This window comes from Hypomesus nipponensis, chromosome 4 (assembly GCF_054491055.1).
Source record: "Hypomesus nipponensis isolate SF chromosome 4, ASM5449105v1, whole genome shotgun sequence".
Classification (NCBI taxonomy): domain Eukaryota; kingdom Metazoa; phylum Chordata; class Actinopteri; order Osmeriformes; family Osmeridae; genus Hypomesus; species Hypomesus nipponensis.
The window spans coordinates 4952501-4972769 of NC_140364.1; the positions used below are offsets into that span (position 1 = coordinate 4952501).

The following is a 20269-nucleotide window of genomic DNA, read 5'->3' on the forward strand; positions in this document are numbered from 1 at the left end:
TCTCTCTCTCTCTCTCTCTCTCTCTCTCTCTCTCCAACACGTTCTCCCCTTTCTCTCCCCTCTCCCTAAAAGAACAAAGGCAAGCTGCTATGAAAGATCTAACTCCGACATAAAAGAGGAGGCCCCAGACTGTGTGAGATCCTGCGAGCAGCCCGCCCCAAATGAAAGAAAGCATCTGGACGACCTGTGGTCTTGAGAGCGCTGTGCAGAACCCCCCCCCCCCCCCCGACACTGCAGAGAGGTGTGTGTTTTAGGACTCTGAGCTCCGTGTGTGTCACACAGCCTTCTGCCGGCAGCTGTCTCACGGATGAGGCATGACGTACAAACAAGCGTCATTACACACGCTCAGACACACACACACATGACTCAACCACCCGCCCACATCAGACCTATCGACTTTAGATCATGACCACATCTTTCCCAACTTATTTATAAGGAATATCCTTTTTCCGCACCCCTTCCCGCCACGCACACTTTCCGAGGAGGATCTGCGTCCATTTTAGCGAAAGGAAATAACCCATTCCACCCTTTAGAAAACACACCGTGTCAGCACTTACAACATGCAACACCAAAGTCGGGTTCGACATCAAACGCACGACAAAACCTGCGTCTCGATGAGCTTCCTGTCCACTCGGGCCAGAGTCTCAAGCCTCTTCTTGACCCTCTTCAGAACATCGGCCCCCAACTTGACCTGCTCTCCTTCTCCAGGCCTGAGGGCCCCGGAGACCGTTGTCCATTTCTGAGGGCCGAGTGCGCTCCAGGCTTATGCCTGTTTGTTCTCTGTTTATGAACCTGCTCGCGCAGACGCCAGTTATATCATTGGGTAGTAAAAGAGGGGGAGGGGGAGGGGGGGGGGAGCCGGTAGTGAGAGAGAGAGAGAGAGAGAGAGAGAGAGAGAGAGAGACAGAGAGAGAGAGAGAGAGAGAGATGGAGGGAACCAAGGACGCATGGAGAAGGGGGGGAAGGGAGATAGTAAATGATGGAGAGAGGGAGAGAGGGAGAGAGAGAGGGAGAGAGAGAGAGAGAGGGAGAGAGAGAGAGGGGGGGCAAGAGAGAGAGAGAAAGAGACAGAGAGAGAGGAGGAGAGAGAGAGAGAGAGAGAGAGAGAGAGAGAGAGAGAGAGAGAGAGAGAGAGAGAGAGAGAGAGAGAGAGAGAGAGAGAGAGAGAGAGAGAGAGAGAGAGAGAGAGAGAGAGAGATATAAGAGTGGCCCACATCAGACTCCAGTGCTGTGAGATCTATTACCTGATAAAAGCATTGCAGACAACCACTCTGCTCCCCTGCTATTGATTGGGGAATTGATTTGGTCGGTGTGTCTGTGTTTGTGTGTGTGTGTGTGCCACTGTTGCTAAGGGTCTTCTTGAGTTCCGTGTTGGTGTGCTGGAAGCCTAGTCTTTGGTGAAGGCACTTTCAACATTCTTTATCTGACTGTGTTTGAATGTATGTAAGGGAACATTTGCATCTGTGTGTGTGTGTGTGTGTGTTCCTGTATCCGTGAGTATGTGTGTGTACAGGGTGTGTCTGGGGAAAGTGTCGGTGTCTGCAGGCGTGTGTGTACGTGTGTGTGTGTGTGTGTGTACGTGTGTGTGTATTCTAACACAGTAATGGAATGCCTGGCCCGGGCTTGCCAAGAGCACTTTTCCCATGCGCCGTGGAGCCAAGACTTCCCCGACCAGCCAAGAATAGCACTGGTGTCCTCACCCTCTGCTCTGGACACACAGACAAAGGAGGGAGGGAGGGAGGGAGGGAGGGAGGGAGGGAGGGAGGGAGGGAGGGAGGGAGGGAGGGAGGGAGGGAGGGAGGGAGGGAGGGAGGGAGGGAGGGAGGGAGGGAGGGAGGGAGGGAGGGAGGGAGGGAGGGAGGGAGGGAGGGAGGGAGGGAGGGAGGGAGGGAGGGGGAAAAGGGTGGATGGGTGGAGAGAGAATGAGGGGGGGGAAAAGAGAAACCGAAGAGAGCTCTGGACGGAGGGGAAAGAGAGCGGGAGAGAAGGGGCCAATGGGGATCCTCCAAAGTGTCCCCCCAGAGCGACTGAACTCCACTAAACCGAGCGGCCCGACTCAGCCCCGCTTCTGATGTGGCAACACAAGCCAACGTCACGCTGTGAGAGAAAGACGGGGTGACGAGGAGAGAGAGATGGAGACAGAAAGAGACTGCAAATGATTCGCTCTGCTCCTGAGCCAGCAGGGGGTCTGCCAGGGGGCTTGTGTGTGTGTGTGTGTGTGTGTTGTGTGTGTGCACCGGTGTTAGACAACGAGTGGATGTACCCAATTTAAGCCAGTAGGGGGCGACATCATTCCCAACTCAGTGCCACATTGCAGAAACACAGAAGATCAACAGAAGATCCTCAAGTACTGACTGTATCTTACGACGATGATGCGAAACAAACGCGTTCGGGGGAAAAAAGACAAACGCAACATTTCACAAGACGTCGCTCCGGTTTCTCATACGACTCTGTGCCTCTGTGATTCGTAGAGCTGCTGCGGGCCGAAAACGCAAAGACACACACGCAGCTTCTCTCTCTCACACACACACACGAGAACACACTCGTCGAAGAACACGTGGAGTGAAGAACACTCTCGCGGCCAGAGCCTGAAAAAGCGGTGCGCACACACACGCACCCAGACACCCACGCACACGCGTGCATGCACACGACACATGCTGACACACTTTTTCCCTCACACAGGCAAGCCTAGGGGAGGGTTTTTCTCTGGAATGCCCCGAATGCCCTCATTGCTGGAGGAGGTGAGTGTTAAAAGCTGCCTCATTCACTGTTACGCCCCCCCCCTCCTCCACACACACACACACATCTATAAGTAAATAAATGCCCTATGGCCCTTTTGCACAGTGGCACTTGCTCCCTCCAATGCCATATAAGGAATTCATGTATGGTCATCACCATACTTCTGTCTCTTTTAAGCGCTGCCCACCTTCTCCCCTAGCACACTCCTTACTGCCAAGATCTACATGGAGGAATGGATTAGAGAGATGTTAACGGCTACAAGCACATTCTGAGTTGGCCCCACCGTCATATGGCGTCGAGTTTCAAAGTACGATATGTGTCATTGTCAGAAAAACCACGAGACAGTCGAGGCAGCAACAGACAGCTAAAAACTTCAGTTGCTTTGGACATTAACTGCCACAGCTAAATAATAATAAATAATAAAATAATAATAGATAATAAAATAATAAACTGAAATGTTTCAGTACGACTGCAACACACCGTGACGTGACGACAGCACGAGCGTGGACACGGCCCCGCGTCCGTCCTGTCCGACTCAGTCGTGTCTGAGACGCGAGCGCGTGCGTGTGTGTGTCTGTGAAATGAGGGGGTTAGGTGTGGGTTGCGTGTGCAGGGTGTGTGGATGGCAGGCCTCGATGTGTGTGCAGGTGTCTGTGTGTGTGTGTGTGGGGGGAAGGGGTGTACGGATTGGGGGGGGGGGGTTCCTACCTCCTTCAACAGTTCCTCCGGACCCCTCTGCAGGGGCTCCAGCCCATGAGGGGGGGGGAGAAGGGGAAGGGGATGAGGGGAGGGAGGGAGGAGGCGGGGCTTCCAGACAATTCCAGAGTACAGTGCTTCGTCTCAGGGCCCCAGCGCTACCTAGAGAGTCAGACAGAGATCCAGTGGAAAGAAAGAGAAAGTGAGAGAGAACAATAGACAGAGAGGGAGAGACAGAGAGACAGAGACAGAGAGAGAGAGAAGAGAGAGATAGAGAGAGACAGAGAGAGGGATAGGGAGAGGGAGAAAGAGAGAGAGAGAGAGAGACAGAGAGAGACAGAGATAGAGAGAAGAGAGAGAGAGAGAGAGAGAGAGAGAGAGAGAGAGAGAGAGAGAGAGAGAGAGAGAGAGAGAGAGAGAGAGAGAGAGAGAGAGAGAGTGGGGGAAAGGGATAGGGAGAAAGAGAGACAGCAGTAAGAAACGTGGCACGTTGCTTGTGACTACACTGTCCGTACAGCAGGAACAGTTCCACCATGCATTGACTTGATGTTTGACTTTCTGTTGACTTTTTGCTCTGAATACGCAGTAAAGAAATATATATATATATATATATATATATATATATATATATTGGCAACGCTGCTAGGAGGATGTGTGACCTGCTCAGCTGAAAACAGTGCCCTTATCCTCAGACACAGCTTCAGAAATACACCAACACTTTTTCAGAGGCAAAGCTGTCAGCGACGTGCACACACAAACACGCATGCACACAAAAGCATTGAAGAAGCACAAAGTGCACACCCACAACATTGACACCCACACACACACAAACACACGCTTCCTAGTACCAAAGACCGTGGCAGCTCATTTGCTCACGAACCCTCGGCGGGGCTAATTAGGACATGTCGTGGGAGAAACGAGGGGATGTAACGGAGCTAGTGGGGACAGTTTCGTCTGTGAGGGGGGAGGGGCCGGGGCGAGGGGAGCCAATGACGCAGCCCTCTGACCTCGTCATGAACCTGGACGAACGCGACGGAGAGACAGACGTAGAGGGAAAGAAAGGCAGACACAGAAGAAAAAAAAGGGAGAGAGAGCGCGAGCGCGTGACTGATCGGATTGACAGAGAAAGAGCTTTGGAGAGAGACTGGGAGACTTGGATGAGCTTCAAACAGCTCAGAGGAAGCTAGCCAGCTGTCAATGTCTCTTCAATACATCCTCCATCATCAAACAATGATTTTGGGGGGTAATTGTGCTGCTGAAATTATAAGAGAGAAAAAGAGAGAGAGAGAGAGACAAAGACACAGTGTGGTGCAGCCACAAGGCAAATCGATATGTTTCCATGGTGGACTAAAATACTGGGCTTATCTTACACTACACAGACAGATCTATACACACTAACCCAGTGGTCCGGCACATGCTGGCAGACAGGAACACACACACTCGCGGTGGCACACATTCACGCACGAGCGCACACAGGGCTCACCGGAGGCACCGAGGGTGAGGGCCGAGGGCTTACTGGAGGGAGAGGGAGCGATAGAGGGATGAAGAGAGAGAGAGAGAGAGAGTACTGTGGAGAGAGATATCGATAGACGGAGAGAAAGAGAGAGAGAGAGAGCACTGTGGAAATAGATCGCTCACACTTTGGCCGGGGATTACCAAACACCGAAAGGCTGGAGAAAAAAACAGTCACTCGGCATGAAATGAGTCGGAGAGAGACACATAAGGAGGAAGATGTTTAGAGGGAGGGATGAGACGGAAGAGAAGGGCACAGAGGTGTGTGCAAGGAGAAGAAAGAGAGAGAGAAGAAGAGAGAGAGAGAGAGAGACAGAGAGAGAGGGAGAGAGAGAGAGAGAGAGAGAGAGACAGAGAGAGAGAGAGAGAGAGAGAGAGAGAGAGAGAGAGAGAGAGAGAGAGAGAGAGAGAGAGAGAGAGAGAGAGAGAGAGAGAGAGAGAGAGAGAGAGATGGAGAGATGGAGAGAGAGAGATGGAGAGACAGATGGTGACAGAACAAACGGAGAGCGTCTGGTGAAGACGGTGCAGTCGGTCTCCCCCTCCAAACCCAGCAGGGGACTCTGGGAGGAGCGCAAACGTCAGCGCCGCCGAAAGAGAGGCTGGACGCCCTTCAGTCGGGAGACCGCGCACACTGTAGCGACAGCTACAGGCCACGTTCCATCATGGCACGGGGCCTGCTCTGCGGCCCCACCCTTTGGACCACATTTCATACTAGACTCCCCTACAAACAAACACAACTCACTCTTCTACACACACACACACACAACACACACCGTCAAAGCCAGACTTCACAACCTCTTTCGACACTGTCCACTGGAAACCATTTTTCACATCATCAAACCTTTTTGTTTCATGAGATGGGAAACCACATGACTCGGTCGTGTGCAAACCACGTTGACCTGTCATCCGTTCTGACTCCTGCCTTTCGCCCACACGCCCTGGCCCCCCCCTTCGGCACCTGACTGTGTTAATCCCTGATGCCCCCCCCCAGACTGGCAGGGCAGGTGGGGCCTCACTGACTCACGCTGTCAGTCACAGTGTGTCTGGGCCAGCTTGATGGACACGCCTCTTGGAGTTGCATCACTCTGCTTAAGCACACGCGCACATATTCCCATGCACGTCACACACGCGCACACACGCACACACAGACTCGATGCAGACTGACAGCTTGTGTTTCGAGGCTCTCAAGCGTGTTCTACTTCACCTGGGCACGATGTGTACACACACACACCCACACACACCCACACACACCCACACACACCCACACACCCACACACACCGCGCTGCTGGCTGCCTGAACTACTCTGCTTTGCAGTTCAATCCCACTCGTACCACTGATGTAGTTGCACAGACATTGCACTACCACTAGTTGGACACATCTGACGACAGCAGATGACACAGTGTGTGGACATGGAGACACACACACACACACACACATACAGAGTATGTAATAGAGAGGGAGTTGAAGAAATACCTCCTGAAAGAGCTCTTCTAGTTGATGGAATGCCTATACATGGAGTGCTGTCCGCGACAAACACTTGTCTAGACTTACAACACTCCATGACAAGTGAAAGGCTATAGAATGGTAAGAGCCACTTGTGGGCCCAGTGACAGGCAGCCTGGCACCAGTGGAGGAGGTGGACCGCTCTCAATACGTCGACACGCCGCCCCTCTGGCACGAGGGGAAAGGGAACGCTCCACTTCTCAGAAGGATGTTCCCTCCCTGCTATTGGACCACGGTCTGGAAAGCTGCTCTAGACTGCACAACCACAGGAGCGGAGTCTCAATGTCACTCTTGGCTGGCCAGCATGGTTCTTTAGGCCTTAAGTCTTTTTTTTTCTTTTCGTTTTCGAATAAACATTCCCACAGGCTTAAGCCCCGCCTCTTGGCCCCAGTCGTCCATGACAAACGCAAGGGCCGACTTCCGATGAACTTAAGTCGGCTCGGCTCATAAAAGGTTTGGGGGGATTGAAAGAGAGAGACAAAAAATAAGAACAGAAAGATCTTAAGAGGATTGCGGTGTTTCCTCACACGGGACTGGCTGAACCAATCACCTCCACACTCCTCTGGCCTTCTGTCTGTTGTCTGAGAGTGATCGCGACTCCGGTCGCACACAAGTGGTCACTCATTCCTGTAGTGACACGCACACATGCACACGCTCGCACACACACACACACACACATACACAAACCACACACACACAAATACCCAGTTAATGACCGACTGATTTGTGCTGGCTCGGACCCAGAGTGCCTCAGCTCTGAGATCATGTCTGACGGCTGGTGGGTTGCAGAAGGACCGAGCGCTCCTTGGCACTTTGTACCCCAGACAGAACCACAGTCGTTTGTGGCGTTGGGTCATGCGAAAGGAAGAAAAAAAGCCGTCCTCAAACCACAACCAGATTTGTTCCCTTTCACATCCCACATATCTGCCATTCCCGAAATGAAGCGTCAGAACTGAGGTTCAAGGTGCTCGTTGCAGACAGGAATGTTATCAGCGACGTTCCTCCATCTGTGTTCTCCGACTCCACATGCTCTGCATTCAGCATCACTTTGAACTGTTGAGCTGCGTCTCAACACCTATACTTTCACAACACATTCTCTAGTATGCGGAAACAAATATTTGTGTATATCCCAATAGGGCAGTCTGACTGATACAGTAGAACACCACAAATAACTGGAGTGAAAGTATGTGATTTGGGGCAGCCTTGATTAACAGTGCATTCCCCGACTTTCTGAGGATTTGATTGATGTAGGAATCCACCAATCTGCAGACTCATCCACAGAGGAAACAGTGTGTGTCTTAGGTGCTTGACAACTTGTCCTGAACAATCCGGAGGTTGCCAACCGGGGCTGGGTCTTTACAACTCACTCACTTATTCGCTGTTTTTCTCATTTGCGAGTTATTCCGAGCTGCAATCACAGACAGTTAGGTAATCGCCCGGCCATTTGATAACACGCCTAGCTATGAGTTTAATGCCAAGAGATAAGGAACGTTCCGAGAACCACACACTCAAGATACACACACTCACACATGCCAAACAATGAGACAAAGAGCCATTTGACGGCCCAGTAAACACTTGCTCATAGTGTGTATGTACAGAAATACTGATTCATATCAAGGGCACTTCACAGTGTGAGTGTGGCCCACACAAGATACACCCACAACACAGACATCCACAATCGAATCGATCGAGAGAGAGAGAGAGAGAGAGGGAGAGAGAGAGAGAGAGAGGGGGGGGGAGAGAGAGAGAGAGAGAGAAGAGAGAGAGAGAGAGAGAGAGAGAGAGAGAGAGAGAGAGAGAGAGAGAGAGAGAGAGAGAGGGGGGGGAGAGAGAGAGAGAGAGAGAGAGAGAGAGAGAGAGAGAGAGAGAGAGAGAGAGAGAGAGAGAGAGAGAGAGAGAGAGAGAGAGAGAGGGGGGGAAAGAGAGAAAGAGACGGAGAGAGAGAGAGAGAGAGAGAGAGAGAGAGAGAGAGAGAGAGAGAGAGAGAGAGAGAGAGGGGGAGAGAGAGAGAGAGAGAGAGAGAGAGAGAGAGAGAGAGAGAGAGAGAGAGAGAGAGAGAGAGAGAGAGAGAGAGAGGGAGGGTGTTTGAGAGCCAGAGTTCTGTTGGCAGGTCAACAGTCTCACACTGTCTCATCGTTGAGGGGTTTTAATTGTCCAATGATTTGCCAGTTAGCATTCTTCTGACTTTCTTAGCTTCTTTGTCTTGGCCCTATGCCCTCCTGCCAGCTGCATAGTCTGGAATGAGTGTGTGTGTGTGTGTATATAATATATGCTGCAAGGACCCGATGTCCCCTAAAGAATAATAAACTAAGGAAAGATTTAAGTTAACTTAAAGTCAACTTCAGTTCAAGTGTAATTTCTAGTTTTTTCATTGGGTTTATGGTTAAAATGATAGTTTTAGGGTTAGGAGCTACGGTTGGGTTTAAGATTAAGGTTCAGGTTAAGTTTTGGGGTTAAGGGCGATGTTATGTGAGGAGAAAGAGGCTGTTTATCAATCCACATTTTTCTCCATTCTTGTGTTCTTGCGAACTCGTTTGACGTCATATCTTTCATTGCCCAAGTACGGTTCCAATACAAAGAACACAAGTCACCAAGAACGCCCAAAATACCCAGAAGTTCTTGATCCACCTCTTTCATCAAGGAAGCATTGGATGTTGACTTGGTCAGCGAGAACGCATCTGATTTCCCAGAAGTCATTGCAAGAACACACGCATCTCAAATCTCCGTCCTCGCGGTCTCGCAAGAGCGTTCTCGCAAGACGCCTGGCAAGAATGTTCTTCTCAAGAATGCAAGTGTGTTCACAACGTTTTTCGGATTGGTAAACAGCCCAGAGTTGTATTTTAGGGTAAAGGTTAGGGGTTGGTTAAACATGATTTTACATCGGACTACATTGTGAGTCCAGAAAAATAGCCATACAAACTGTTTGTGTGTGTGTGTGTATGTGGGTGTGTGTGTGTGTGGGCGGGTGCGCGTAGAGAGCAGTTGTTCCAGGAAACGGTTTTGGAGTTGAACGCCCCACTCTACTATCAGTTTCCCACTGGAAATTGATTAGAAGACACACAGGGGCATGGCACCCTTTCCAAATTCATTGGGAAGGGGTGTGTGTGTGTGTGTGTGCGCGTGTGTGTGTGTGTGTGTGTGTGTGTGTGTGAAACATGTTTGAGCACCTGCTGCAAGCCTGTGGGCAGTTTTAACTGTCACTCATTTCTGACTTATAACTGTCACTCTCTTCCTACGGTTTGCCCGCTCGCCCGCCCTCACACACACAGACACACACACACACACACACACACACACAGACAGACGCACACTCCTCGGCGGCAAGCGGCTACACCAAACCCAAGGTCACGAGTGGGAGTGGGAGCGATGTCGGTGACATCATTACTATCTGAGGCTGTGCGTTGTCAGAATCGATGGCAAAACGTTGCCGCGGTCGACCGCTATGAGCTCACCCTCGGCAACGGCCAGACGGCTGGAGCCTCCTGCTGTGTGTGTGATCTCAGTCACACACACACACAGCCACACACACACAAACACACACACACACACTTACAGTCCGACGGGCACTTGCCTGGCACTGGGGCAAAAACATTGACATTCACACAAATGCTTGTGGCATGCACACATGCACACGCGCACACACACGCACCAGAGCACACAAGACCAGACCAGTACAGCTGGCATCCTGCCCTGACAGACAAAAAAGAGGATCTCTCCTTGAAAGCTCACACAGTATTACACAGGCTAACAGCTGGTCCTATGAAGGACATTTTAACAAGCTACCTAATAAGGGACTTATTCACTGGCATCTAGTATACTGTATCAGACACACACATCCACACACACACACACACACACAGACATATCCACACACACACAGAGAAATCTGTCTCACTCTTCACTGTCTTTAGCAGCTCCATTCACTCCTCTCCCTTTCTTTCGCCCCAGCACCATTGTGGCGTCGCCGATGGACAGATAGCAGGAGAGAAAGAGGAACAGAGGAACAGAGCGAGAGGGAGAGAGATGAGGGAGGGGGCTGTGTTGGCAGGGTTAGCTTTCCTGTCCTTGTGTTGGCACGTCAGCCGCGACAAAAGCCTGTAAGACGATGCCACCAAGTGTGAGGGCTGGGACCGCCTCTCGGTTTACACAGACACGCACGGGTGCAGAGTGACGCGCACGGGAAACGTGCGCAGACACACACACATGCAAACACACGCGAGTACACACACGCACACGTATCCGTTTACACTCATTGAGGGGTGAACAGAAGGACTACAGAAGAGTCTGACCTAACAATTGAGGTGCATCCCTCAACTTTTTCCAACTCCCCCCCCCCCCCTCCCTCTGCCCCTCCTCCCTGTCACCCCTCCTCCCCCCCCTTCCCTACTTGGCATAAGCTCTGCTCGACTCACATTAATGAGGGTGTATCCACATTGTTGTGCCTGCTGACAGCAGCTGGTGAAAAAAGCTCGCTTTTGCAGTGTTTCTCGAAACATGCATATCAATGATATCAAGTATTAACCTCACTGTGCTGGAGGCAAGCGGTAGCGAGGGCGTTCTTTATGGTGAGCACGAGAGAGAGAGAGAGAGAGAGAGAGAGAGAGAGAGAGAGAGAGAGAGAGAGAGAGAGAGAGAGAGAGAGAGAGAGAGAGAGAGAGAGAGAGAGAGAGAGAGAGAGAGAGAGGAAGTTCTCTTCTGGCTGTGTTTTATGCAGGACTCCTCTGAATCACATCCCCGAAATCTTCAAAGACTATGCGCAGCACTCTGGGGAGACCCCTCGAAGCACTGGTGGGATATCAGAGCCTCGACACACACACACACATGCACACACTCACACACACACAGTTACAGACACAGACAGGCAGACAGACAGACAAACAGACAAACAGACAGACAGACATAAAAACAAGCCCACGCAAACGCCCACCCTTCCGACAAATCTACGATGCATGCGTATACGGCACATACACAGAGACACACACTCACCAGACAGGGTTATGCTAGTACCGTGTGCTCTGTGCGGCATTTAAGGAACAGGAATTTCCGACTGAGTGGTCATGTCAGAGGGCGACAGATAGAGGGCGCTGTTTTTTCTGATCTGTTACCACAGCTAAGGGGTCCATCAAATTCAGTATTATACTGGAACAGAGTCACACAGATTGTCACTACTCCAGACAAACATGAAACAAACATGCAAGACTCGCATGGCACATGCCCAACAGCAGTTCCTTTCAGACTGCTAAAACAAATACAACAGTCAAATTAGCAGTTGGTGAAGTGCCCATTCGGAGGAAAGAAGCTTATATTCCCACTCAGAATGCCCAGATTGATAAAGACATTGTGTATGGCACTCTTTCCTTGGCACGTCGGACAAATGACTTCACCGGGCACTCGCACGGGAAAATATGGGCACTGCCAATAAACCATGACGCCGGCAGGGTCTGAACTGTTATGTGCTCTGGTCGTGGTGTTCCTTTGGCTTATAACTGACATGGCATGCTTTGCTCTCTCTCTCTCTCTCTCTCTCTCTCTCTCTCTCTCTCTCTCTCTCTCTCTCTCTCTCTCTCTCTCTCTCTCTCTCTCTCTCTCTCTCTCTCTCTCTCTCTCTCTCTCTCTCTCTCTCTCTCTCTCTCTCTCTCTCTCTCTCTCTCTCTCTCTCACTCACTCACTCACTCACTCTGCTCCTTTCTCCAATACCTCTCTCTCTCGCACCCCACGCCCCTTTCTCTCTCTTCCCCTCTCTCCCGTTCTCTTCCTCCCTCCTTACCTCTCTCTCCCTTCACTCTTCAGGTGGTGACGTGACTCGGCTCCATGTCAGTCGGTGCACTCTACCATACAGGTAGAGGTACAGTGTACTACAGCTGAGGGGGCCAAGGAGCCCTGATGGAACACAGCGAATTCTTCACCCTCAGACTGGGCCGCTACAGTTCCCCATAGCTTTGTGGCCCTAACAAACTTTCTCATCTATTCATGTGGACTGGCAGGCAAGCAGACAGACAGGCAGACAGACAGACAGACAGACAGACAGACAGACAGACAGGCAGACAGGCAGACAGGCAGACAGGCAGACAGGCAGACAGACAGACAGACAGACAGACAGACAGACAGACAGACAGGTAGGCAGGCAGGCAGGCAGGCAGGCAGGCAGGCAGGCAGGCAGGCAGGCAGGCAGGCAGGCAGGCAGGCAGGCAGGCAGGCAGGCAGGCAGGCAGGCAGGCAGGCAGGCAGGCAGCAGACAGACAGGCAGACAGACAGGCAGGCAGGCAGGCAGGCAGGCAGGCAGGCAGGCAAGCAGACAGACAGGCAGACAGGCAGACAGGCAGGCAGACAGACAGACAGACAGACAGACAGACAGACAGACAGGCAGGCAGGCAGGCAGGCAGGCAGAATGGAGGTCCTATGCCTTTAAGAGTGGAGCTCAGTTCATTCAGGCAGTCACACACTGAGGCGCTATTTATAACCTTTGTCTTTGAGGTCTCTACTACATTTGCATGGGAGCTGCTTGAACAAACAGACATGAACACACACACACACACCATATGGTTGCACGTTGGTCTTTCCTGATACGTGTGTGTGTATTTGTGTGTGTGCGTGGGCGTGCCCCTGTGGTATTGTCATAAGCTACTAGACTGTCACGGAGCAGTTTAGTAGTGCCGTGTGTCTACTCTAGCACAGCGTGTTCAATCGTAACAATTTGCTTTGTGAGAGCGTGTGTGTGTGTGTGTGTGTGTGTGTGTGTGTGTGTGTGTACTCAAGCAAAGTACGTCTGGGCTGTGCGATGATGAGTCACTGCCTGACACAGCAAGGAGATTAATTGCACTCACTGCACCCGTGTGTGGTGTGTGCGTGTGTGGTGTGTGGTGTGTGGTGTGTGGTGTGTGGTGTGTGGTGTGTGCGTGTGTGGTGTGTGTATGCTGCCCCTACAGCCCTAGTCACATCCAGGCAACTCTTTCTGTTGTAGCTGGCAGCCCAAACTTGTCATCCACTTTCAATGAAGCAGGGCAGAACAATGCTTCCCAAAAGAGGCTCTCAAGCCTCACAGCCCAATTCAGTGAGAGCAATTCTTCATACACTATGAAACAAGACTACTCCACTAAAGGCTACTGTGCTTTCAGAACAGTGTTAGGAGGTACAGACATGATTGGGCTGATTGTTTCAGGGGACATCGGAGACAGGGATTCATGGTCTCTCTCGTTGCGCTGCGCTCGAAAACACCAAACTTGACAATAATCCGTGAGCTGTTAGAACTGTGTACTTCTCTTCTTGATGGTCTGCTGTGCTTACGATTTACGTTATGTGTGCGTCGCTTCAGATTTACAGGAACGTGCAGCTGTATAAAACCCTTCTGTGTTATCATCATGACTTTGGCCTTAGTGCTCTTCGAGATACAGGGTGCATCTCTCATTAGGAAGACTGTGCCAATGTCGTGTTGGTGTGTACGTGTTTGTGTGTGTGTGTGTGTTTGTGCGGGGATGTTTGTGGCTCTGTGTGTATCGGAGTGTCTAGTGTAAATCCTTTCGGTCGATACCGTGTGCTATCCAATCAACCTTGACTCCACTCGTAGCCACTGTTTGTGTGTCAGTGCTCTGGCTAACAGCAGTTTCTCATGCTAAGCGCTTCTCACTGCCTTCTCTGTGGACACTTCCTGGTCAGTACAGCATGTAGCATACAGCGTTATAGCATCTGGCATTTAGCATTTAGCATATGGCACGTAGACTATAGCTTGAAGCATATTTCATGATGGACGTTTCTACCTGTCAGAGATTAAAGGTGCAGTTCCCTTTTTTTTGTTGTTGCTGCGGATAGGACATTGTGTTGCTCATGAGGCAGCGGTCAAAGTACGGTACTGAGTGTCATTGTACCGTTCAACGTTTTCACATTCCAACATGACATGACTTGTCACATTGAGTCTGGGTTTGAAATCCAATCAGTTTGATCAACTAGTCACCGAGGAAACTGGGAGTCTTTTGGTTCATGTAAGATCTTGGGAACGCAAAGAGGAAAGCTCGAACGGCAATTCTTGATCCTTGATTTGGTTTTGGCGAGATGTATTTATTTCTTTTCTGTCATGAAGGCAGACAAATACTGGAACATCCATTTGTAAATATAATGGTGATATATATAATGATCCTGTAGAGAGCCTTTCTAATACACTAAGGGATTAGGATGTAATATGGCAGCCGTAATCACTTGGTTCTTTGTGTGTGTGTGTGTTCTTTCCTTTCTCATTAATGGTACTAAGATTAGGCCTGTCCAGAGTTGACATACTGCAAACAAGTTGTACACTAATCAGACATACACACAGCTCTCTTTGGACAGCAAGAGACAGAGACAGAGAGAGAGAGTAAGTTGCTGTCTCTTTTCTTCTCTCTCCGTCTCCTTTCCCATTCCGACGGGGACACACACACACACACAAACACGCGCGCGCTCTCTCCCTATTACTGGTTCTCAGGAGGGTGAAATGTTCGCTCTCTCCAGTCAAGATTCTTAGCACATTGTTAGAAACCTCGTTATTTCCTCCATCCCTCTGTCCTTCTTTGCTCTTTGGCCCTCCCTCCCTCCCCACTGTCCCTTCATCCCCCTCTCTCTCCCTTTCCCTCCCCCTCCTACAGACACCCATCTAACCTCCCCCTCTCCTTCCCGTCCTCTCTCCTCCTCCTCCCCGTTCCGCCTCAGCGCCCGCTCTCTCCTCCTCCCCCATCACTCCTCCTTCCCCTCTTCCACCTAGCCTCTCGCTCCGCGCCCTCCCTCCGTCTCCTGGGTGCTGGATGTTTGCTGTAGCAGAAAATCCAAGGTACTAATAAAACTGCCAGCCTCCCACGCTCTCTAATTCAAACCTGCCTGATCTACTGAGCTGTGTGGTCTCTAGGGCGGCCAGGGATATACAGTACGCCAGTGTGTGTGCGTGCCTGCGTGCGGGTGTTTGTGCGTGGGGGTGGGTGTGCGGTACGTGCGAGTGAGTTTGTGTGGGAGAGCGAGAGCATAAAAGCGAGAGAGGAAAAAGCCTTTGTGTGTGTGTGTGTGTATGTACGTGAGAGTGAGTTTGTATGAGACCAAAGAGCGAGAGGGAAACAAGCAAAGAATACGATTTGAATAAAGAATAGAGAGTAGTGACACGTCTAGGCAATACATCTGTGTGTTTGAGTGTGTGTGTGTGTGTGTGTGACGGTGAATGACTTTATAGCTGAGCTATAAGGGTGTGTGAGTGTGGGCTGCGGGCCAGGTATGTGAGGCAGCCTACAGGAGGAATGCAAGTCTGCTGGGATGGACTGTGGTGGGGATTGTGACTTGAGGGGGTTTCCTCAGCGCTGCACCTAGTTTCATGACTCCAGCTGGTTAAGCCCAGCTCCCGGTCAATGTTCACACAAACTCGGTCGTTTTTTCTGTCTGTCGGTGTCTTCGAGTCACATGATACAGGCTGGTTCACTTTGTCTCTGCTGACACATAATGAGAGACGGGAGGGAGGGAGGGAGGGAGGGAGGGAGGGAGGGAGGGAGGGAGGGAGGGAGGGAGGGAGGGAGGGAGGGAGGGAGGGAGGGAGGGAGGGAGGGAGGGAGGGAGGGAGGGAGGGAGGGAGGGAGGGAGGGAGGGAGGGAGGGAGGGAGGGAGGGAGGGAGGGAGGGAGGGAGGGAGGGAGGGAGGGTAACTGCTTTTCCAAGAAGTTACAGTGTCTGTCTAACATATGGACATAGTAAAACAGTTAACGTTTATCTCGGTTGCTAGTCAGGGGTCAGTGTTTTATAGTGACACTGGAAGCCCTGGTACATGTAGTCCATCACTGTGACGGACTACAGCCAGTCTCATGTCAGTGACATCATTAACAGCCCTAATCTTATCCATAAAGAGAAGGAATGTGCGGCAGAGACTGTGTGCGTGTGTGCGTGTGTGTGTGTGTGTCCACAGATATGGAATGTGCTTTCCGTGATAGACAGAGGCTGTTGGCTGCTCTGAAGCCATCAGTACTACTGCTGCACAGAGGTCAGAGTCTGGACTTACTCTCTCTCTCACACACACACACAAAACTCAAGGGAAAGTACACAGAAAACAGCAGAACTCCAACAGACTTAATCTTCCATAAGTCCTCAGTCATAAAGATATAGGCTTGTGTAAACTCCCATACTTACTGGTGCTGGCTGGTAACTAAACCCTTCTGGCTGTATGCTAGAGAAACAGCATGACGGGACAAGCTCTATATGCCGATGCTATCAAGCAGAACGATAAGGACCATGGACCCCTCTGTCAACCATACATACCAGCGTGGGTTTTTGGTAGTGTCCACTTTGTCTCTGTGAGCTTCGAGACTGTATGAGAGGGTCTTCTCTTCAATTCCATTCTTGTATTTCCTGCTTTCCTGGTTTGATTCTGTCTCTGTCCCTCCATAATACTGTTAGTAGAAAGGGCGGGACCGTGGTTGAGGGTTAACTCTTTCCCTGTCTGTTAGCTCCCTCTCCCTCTCCCTCTCCCTCTCCCTCTCCCTCTCCCTCTCCCTCTCCCTCTCCCTCTCCCTCTCCCTCTCCCTCTCCCTCCCTCCCTCCCTCCCTCCCTCCCTCCCTCCCTCTTCACCCTGCTGTTCCTGGGACACCACAGCAGCAAACCCTGGAGCACACAGTGCTCAGGGAGGGAGAGAGACAGACTAGAATGAGTGTTGTGTGTTGTGATGTGTGCTTGCATGTGTGGACAGAATGTGTGCGGTAGCAGGAGGCTTTAGTAATCCCTATCCGTGTGTCTGTGTGTGTCTAAGTGCATCCTGTACACCGTAAAGCACGTGTGTGTTGTCGAGCACACATGCATGTCAGTGTGTGAGGGAGAGGAAACACATGTCAAATAGTTGCTTCTCTCACTAGATTACACAATACACATTATATAATGCTTGGGCTATAGCCCACCATCTGCATAGCAGCAGTCTGGCCCATGTTTTGTGTACACACAGAGCAGTATGTATGTAAACACATCTCCTACTACTACTACTAGTGCTACTACTACTACACACGCACACACACACACACACACACACACACACACAGAGACACACACAGACACACACAGACACACACACACACATAGAAACAGACTGAGCTATCTACTGTCACTAGCTAGCTTCCTGCGTCAAGGATAGTCTGGCTAGGAGCAGGAGTAGGAGTATTTCTGACTGTGAGTGGGAACCTCACGCCTCACTGATTATAGGAATGAATTCAATGATGTGTGTGCATACACACACACACACACACACACACACACACACATACTGCACTCTAGGCCAAAGGTGGCGAATGAGCAAAAACAAGCTTTCAATTGGCGTCCTTGATTTGGATGTTAGCTAATATGAAAGTGCAAATTATTCCCAGCTGCGATGATGCGGTGGGAAATCAAGAACACCTGAATAGTTGGAACGACCCAACGTGAACGGTGACATTTTTGCGCAAACTTGAAGAATGGGCAGAGCGGCTGAACATGAATATGAAGCATGCAACCTCCATTCCTTCAATATAGAGTCAACCTACGTGAACGGTGCCTTTATAAATGCCTCTGGCTCTCAACCACAGACGACAATTTCTGAGTCGTGGCTTGTGGAACAAACGTGTTCTGGACCTAATAGGCTTCGAATGCCAAAGTCATAATGCAGATGAGCCGTCCTGTCACCAGAGCGCCCACTGACAAACTCAGCTGTGTCTTGTTAGTGCAAGGTCACTTAACCTCATCAAGATGAGTCACCGACTACTTAAAATGACACGACAACGCGTAAACAAACATATAAATAAACCGAGGCACCGCTTGACGAATGCCCTCGATAAACTCTCGACTCACTGCGTCTCACCGCGTCTGCGGTGAACCAGTGGCCTTACGTGAATCCTTTGGGTTCAGCTGAAACCCAACAGGGGTGAGTGGAGTAAAGCTGTGAGCTGGTCTGGAACTTTTCTTTTGGTTATGTTTGTATGTGTAATACGAATGTGGGTTCAGAGTGGTTTTAGTCGGATGGGATTCCAGGTTCATTGGTTGAGACACATCTTGAGAACAGTGCCGGGGACACAGTGTGTGTATTGTGTGGTGAGATAAGAGCAAAAAAGGTCAAAGTCAAGTGAAATCAACGTTGTGAATGAATTAAATCAACGACCAGGCAAACATGTAACACGAATGAAGGCATTACAGTAAATCTATACTCCACCCTAATCACTGTCAATTGGAGAGACAGAGCAACAAGTGCAAGAAGTAGAAGCGACAACAGATGATCAGAAGAAGCTCGAGAAGAAGCCAGAACCAGACCAACCAATCCCACCACATCTGGGGCCGTCCTTATCGACACGCGACCACCACCGCAACAGGAAGTGACACCCGGAGGTGTGAGAAAGAGCAGGCCCATCCCCTTCCCCTGCAGACTCCAGCCCTGAGCGTGTCCTGGAGGAGGTGGGGGCAGGGAGTCTCCCAGCCTACACGTCACACCTGTATGTGACCGCCGACGTCACACCGTTGGTGATAGCGATGCAAGCATGTCACCGATGTGCCAATACAAAACGTTGACATCTTATTCGCCGTCGTTCGAATCTAAATGGAATCACAACGATATGGTGTTTTGCATACTGTACATCATTAGCTGTCCACTGCTGTAAAACACGACAACATTACTTGTGTGCTCAAAGGGGTCCTTTTTTTACATGCATTCACGCCACGGTTATGGCTTGTGTTGTCGCACAGAACACAGTTCTGGTACGGCTTAAACCCTCCCCGGTGCAAACCCTCTTGGAACTGTTGGAGTGAAGCAGATCTGAAAGCAGAGTTGGAGCTTTCAGCTCCCTCGCTGTGTTACAGTAACGGCAACAGCTCAAGCTGTGAATCCACCAGGTAAATATAGACTGGAGGTAACACTCTGCCTACCTGCAGAGTTCTCACTTTCTAACAGTGAGCACGCACCCACTCAGACGCCCCCCCCCACACACTCCTAGCCGCATGCAGCGATGCAGACATGCACAGGAATGCAGACACATGCCCATCCACACTCGCACATACCCCAGAGATCGTCTCAATAACACATCACTGTCTCGAACCCAGTAACGGGAGAATACCCAGTGTACTACTGTACTTCCCCCTTGATTGTACAATCATACTCAAGTCCTCTGATCTGCTAAATATGTACACAAAGACTTGCATACTCGCTTTTGGGTCTTCTGTTACAAACTGGTGACATGCGTGCTGTCTGGTGACACCCAGGGTTAGGGTTCGCACAGAGGAAGTCAGGACACCAGTCTGTTGTCACATGTGGTCAGCTATTTCCTTGCTCCCCAGCCCTAAACAGGAAGTGGTTTGTCCAGAGCTCCCAGGCTGCATGTGATGAGGTGTGCATACGTGCATGCGTGCCTTTCCAAATGACTGTGTCTGAATGGGTGTGGGTGCGCCCGCGTGCGTGTGTGCGTGTGTGTGTGTGTGCGCATGGGTGTCCATGCGACTGAATGGCTGTGGGAATTTGTGTGTGCGCTCCAAAGCTCTCTTTTATTTGACGACGTCGACACACAAACACACGTACGCACAAACACACAGTCTGCTAGGTCTAGAGGGGTTATGGGAAAGAGCCCTTGGCCACAATTCTGGGAAAAGAGCATTTTGCTTCCTCCAACAGCCTATCCCCCTCCTCCTCTCGCCTCTCTTACAGAGACTCAGACACAATCACTGTCAATCATTGGGTTAACTCTTTAGATCCAGGTGCCTGCAATAAGCATTAGTTAATAGCTAACAACTCCTTAGAAAGTTCATTTGTTTTATTAGCACATAAAAATGTATCTTACAAGGTCCTTTTTTACCTAGTAACGAAGGCTTATCTCATCGATG

General features: G+C 50.6%; 1 long non-coding RNA gene across 1 annotated transcript in view; it reads right to left on the reverse strand.

Moving 5' to 3' along the window:
- Positions 1–20269, reverse strand: part of LOC146295151 (uncharacterized) — a 60097-nt gene that overhangs the window by 12987 nt on the left and 26841 nt on the right. Inside the window, exon 3 of the long non-coding RNA XR_014753253.1 lies at positions 3448–3597. This is a non-coding gene — a long non-coding RNA (uncharacterized LOC146295151). The remainder of the gene's footprint in view (positions 1–3447; positions 3598–20269) is intronic.